This window comes from Ursus arctos, unplaced genomic scaffold (assembly GCF_023065955.2).
Source record: "Ursus arctos isolate Adak ecotype North America unplaced genomic scaffold, UrsArc2.0 scaffold_10, whole genome shotgun sequence".
NCBI lineage: Eukaryota > Metazoa > Chordata > Mammalia > Carnivora > Ursidae > Ursus > Ursus arctos.
Genome location: NW_026622764.1, coordinates 49,839,631 through 49,844,836, shown reverse-complemented (window position 1 = coordinate 49,844,836; position 5,206 = coordinate 49,839,631). Strand labels below are relative to the sequence as shown.

Below are 5,206 nucleotides of genomic sequence, written 5' to 3'. Positions count from 1 at the left end.
TTTAAAAAAAAAAAATTCGAGTAACCTGAAAACCTTTAGACTAAAATATTCCACTTACTACAATTCAGAAATGCCTTAATTTATAGATACCGGTAGTAAAGTGCAATCCCAAAAGATTTCCCAAAGAAAGAGAATCACCCCAAACCAGTCGGCTCAGGACAAGAGTGAAGTTCTCTGGCTATTCCTGATTTGGCAGACTCACTCACACTGTCAATTGATATGATTCAACCCATGTTGCTTTGAGTTTAGGCAAATTCTAAAAAATATTTAAAGTTCAATAGGAGGCCAACACCCTACTAAGAGTTTCGGAAATGGCCACTATATATTTAAAAGATTTTGAAGACCAATTTCAACCTCAGGCCTGTGGTACTACTGGGGGAAAGACATAGGTTAATACTTCCTCCATTACTTAAAACCTTTCTGTACGGTTAGCAACATGGCCTTTACAACTTCCGCATGAAAATCGTACTTAAATATGTATTTACTTTTTTCTACACATACAGAACTTTTATGTAAAGTAGAGAAAGTTCCCACTAGAAAGATAATTAAAGATTGTTAATGTTCTTTGTATCACTTAGCAGCCAAGACACATGTTTATTTCTGCTCTGCAGAAGCAATGTTAGCTGCTCGCTCCAATTCAGGAAAGTGTGTATCTTCAGGAAGGTTTAGATGAGATATTTATTCAGTCTTTTTCTCAGTCGTCTTCATCTTTTCATTGCAGGCAACAAATTGAGAGTCTATTCTGAAAATTCTATCCCACCATGTAAATGTTGAAGCGTAGTTTCTGATGAAGTTCCATGTGGTGGAAATCATGATGCCAAGAACCAGCATAGCATAGAAAGGGATCAGATTTAAAGGGTTGAGTGGAATGTCATAACCACTATGGACATCGATAGTTTCTATCAAATGAATAGTCACCCACGCCCAAAGGAGAGTGACGTGATTACATAAAAGCATGATTCCAATAAAAAATCCAGTTCCAAGAATCAGAGTTTCCAAGGGATGTTCATATTCAGCTTCCATTCCAAATAGAGCATGAAACTCATGATGAACTTTATGAATATATTTATATATTCTTTTGTGATGTAAGAGCCTATGTAGGAAACAGTGCCAGGTATCCTCAACCACTGCATAGCCAAAGCATCTTGCCAAAAGCATATACCATCTTGGCATTCTTTCCCAATCATAAGGTATATTAAAATACTCTGTAAAATAATAAGTTCCACAGATCAAAGGAGGCTGGATACAAAAGTGATTAAAGAGAAGTACTTTAAAGCATTTCCACTGGTTTTCCATGTTTCTGGTTTATCCTTTTGAACTTTGTACTTTTTCATGGAAGGTATGAATTGAAACAAAAATTCAGGTAAACAGAACAAGAAATAAAGGACCTCATGAACTATCAAGGATCCCCAAGTTGCAATCTGGAACTTTATATAATTATTCAACATATAGTTTCAAACATTTTTAAATTGTTCTTCTAGAGGGTTCTCAGGTAAAAGTGAATCTACATACTCCATAGCCAAGGATGCTGAACTAAAGATGCTAATACTTTCATTTGTTGCCATTTTTTAAATCTCTGCAGAAAGCCTTAGAATTCTGGACGACTGTGAGGGAACTGCGGGCCACCGTCACCCAGGCTTGGCCAGGTTCTGCAGCCTCGGAACCTGCCTCCCCATGTTGGGGGCTTGCAACATTTTTCTAGATATACCACCTGAGGCAAGGGAAACAATAGCAAAAATAAACCATTGGGGCTATATCAAAATAAAAAGCTTCTGCACAGCAAAGGAAACAACCAACAAAACTAAAAGACAGCCTACTGAATCAAAGAATATGTTTGCCAATGACATAGCCTATGGTTAGCATCCAAATAAAAAAGAACTTATACCATTCAACATCAAAGAAATATCCAATTGGGGGGAGGAGTTAAGATGGTGGAGTAGTAGGAGGACCCGATGCTTACCTTGTCCCTCAAACCACTAGATAAATATCAAATCATTCCAAACACCCAAGAAATCGATCTGAGGACTGAGAGCACAAACTGCACAACTAGAGGAAGAAAAGAGGCCACATTGTGGAAGGCAAGAGGGGTGGAGACATGATTTGGGGGACAAAAGAATCACGCATGCTGCAGAGTGGAAGGAGCCCTGATCACAGAGAGATGAGAAAGAGAAAGAGAGAGCAATGTGCAGGGAATTGCACAAGAAAAACACTTCCCCAAAAATCATTGATGGGGAAAGCGAGAAGGGCTGATTACAGCAAGTTTTGCAAGCAGTGAGTCAAAGACTGAAGTTCTAGAAGCCATTGCCAGGCAGAGCCTACAGGGCATAGCAGTCCTTCTGTGGAGAAGTAGGGCAGAGGCCCGGGAGTGGACAGTGTGGTCTGAGGATGCCCTGGGTTACATTGGGACAGTTCCCCTTCTTGGAGTGCATTTAGGAGAGGTGGCCCTGCCTCTCAAGGGACAAAAAAGCCAGTGGGTGCCATCGCACTGCCCCATTCATTAGCACATGAGCAGAGACACCTGCTGAGGGCACCTGGATGCCGGGTTTTTGCTACACTTTACCATAAACTCCAAGCCCCTGTGAGTTCATGGAATTGTCTTTCTGGATCAAACCGACATCAGCCACAGTGCAGGGAGACCTTCCCCCAGAGGATCAGTGTGGGTCCAGGCTGAGCTGGGTGCCTGGAGTTTGGAGTTCTGAAACTCAGCCTGTGCACCTGAGGTAAAACAAGGAGCACTGCGCCACCAGGTGGGCAGAAAGCTTGGATCCAGACAGGGTTAAGACAGGGATCTGAGGAATGCCTGGGACACACGAACGGAGGCTGTTCATTCTTCTGTGAGGGATTCCTGAACAATGGCAGGCACAGACTACCCTCTCCAGGGCAAGAGACTGGGCTGATGTCATTTTCCCCCTGTCCAGCAACACAGAGGGACTTCAGTGAGCAGCACAGGACCCACAGTGGAGGCTGGAGCTGCTTACACCAAGCCCTGCCCACCGTGTTCTGAAGGTCCTTTTTTTTATTAGGACATGTGGGCCTGAGAGCCCTCTCCCAAAAGACCAGCACAAACCCACCACATGCACCGAGTCTACTAACTATAGAGTGCTGCAAAGCTTCAGCTCTAGTGGAAATAGGATCTAGCCTCTTTTAACAAGCAGACCAGAGCACACCTATTTAAAACTCACCATACACTGGACAAGGTCCAAACACTCCCCACTACAGGCAAGGAGAAACTCTTCAGAGGACTGACCTGAGGGAAAGAGCAGCCAAAGCACAACAAAGTACACACAGCATATACCAGAAACACATCCTGAAGCACCAGACCCTGGCATTACTCTCAGAAGCAGGAAACATAACAGCCTTCCTTATGCACAAAAGACAGAGACATAGACAAAATACCAAGACAGAGGGATTCATCCCAAAAGAAAGAACAAGAAAAGGTCATGGCCAGGGATCTAATCAAAACAGATTTGAGTAATATGCTTGAACCATAATTTAAAACAACAATCATAAGGATACTAGCTGGGCTTGAGCAAAGCATAGAAGACAACAGGGAGTCCCTTACTGCAGAGATAAAAGACCTAGAAATAAGGGGCGCCTGGGTGGCACAGCGGTTAAGTGTCTGCCTTCGGCTCAGGGCGTGATCCCGGCGTTCCGGGATCGAGCCCCACATCAGGCTCCTCTGCTGTGAGCCTGTTTCTTCCTCTCCCACTCCTCCTGCTTGTGTTCCCTCTCTCGCTGGCTGTCTCTATCTCTGTCGAATAAATAAATAAAATCTTTAAAAAAAAAAAGACCTAGAAATTAGGCTGAAATAAAAAATGCTATAATCAAGATGCAAAACCAACAGAAAGTAATCATCAATACATCCAGAATGGAAGAAGCAGAGGAATGAATAAGTGATAGAGAACACAAAATTATGGGGGGAAATGAAGCTGAAAAGAAGAGGGAAAGAAAAATATTGGATCATGAAGGTAGGCTTAGGGAACTCAGCAACTTCATAAAACTTAGTAACATTCATATTATAGGAGTTCCAGAAGAGAGAGAAAAAGGGGCAAAAGGTTCATTTGAGCAAATTTCTGAAAACTTCCCTAATCTGGAAAAAGAAACAGACATCCAAATCCAGGAGACACAGAGAACTCCCATTAAATTCAACAAAAGCACGGCCAACACCAAGACATATTGTAGTAAAATTTGCAAAATACAGAGATAAGGAAAAGATTCTGAAAGGAGCAGGGAAAAGAAGGGAGGACAAAAAGGTTAGATCTACCCACAGAAATGTGGCAGGCCAGAAGAGAGTGGCATGATATATTCAACCTGCTGAATGGGAAGAATATGCAGTCAAGAAAACTTTATCCAGCAAAGCTGTCATTCAGAACAGAAGGAGAGGTAAAGAGTTTCTCAGGAAAATAAAAGCTAAATGAGTTCATGAACACTAAACCAGCTCCAAAAGAAATATTCAAGGGGATCCTTTGAGTGGAAAAGACTAAAAGTAACAAAGACTAGAAAGGAACAGACACAATCTACAGGAACAGTGACTTTACAGGTAATACAATGGCACTAAATTCATATCTTTCAGTAATTACTCTGAATGTAAATGGACTAAATGTTCCAGTCAAAAGACATAGGGTATAGGAAAGCATTAAAAAATAAGACCCATTGATATGCTGCTTATAAGAGACTCATTTTAGACCCAAAGAAATCTCCAGATTGAAAGTGAGGGGGTGGAGAATGATTTATCATGCTAATGGGCATCAAAAGAAAGCTAGAGTACTTTATCATACTTATATCATGAGTATATCAAACACACCAGATTTTAAACCAAAGACTGTAACAAGAGCTGAAGGAGGGCACTATATCAATAAAGGGCTCTATCCAGCAAAAAGATCTAACAACTGTAAATATTTATGCCCCGAACTTGGGAGCACCCAAATATATAAATCAATAAATATCAAACATAAAGAAACTCATTGATAATAATACAATAATAGTAGGAGACTTTAACACCCACTCACAGCAAGGGACAGATCATCTAAGCAGAAGATCAACAAGGAAATAAGGGCTTTGAATGATACCCAGGACCAGATGGACTTAACAGATATATTCAGAACATTCCATCCTAAAGCAGCAGAAAACACATTCTTTTTGAGACACATGGAACATTCTCCAGGGCAGATCACATACTGGGTCACAAATCAGGCCTCAACCAGTA

At 41.4% G+C, this 5,206-nt stretch overlaps 1 pseudogene; it reads right to left on the bottom strand.

The window, feature by feature from the left end:
- Positions 1-678: 678 nt before the first annotated feature.
- LOC113251049 (methylsterol monooxygenase 1-like) lies at positions 679-1,565 on the bottom strand (annotated as a pseudogene).
- Between the last annotated feature and the right edge of the window lie 3,641 nt (positions 1,566-5,206).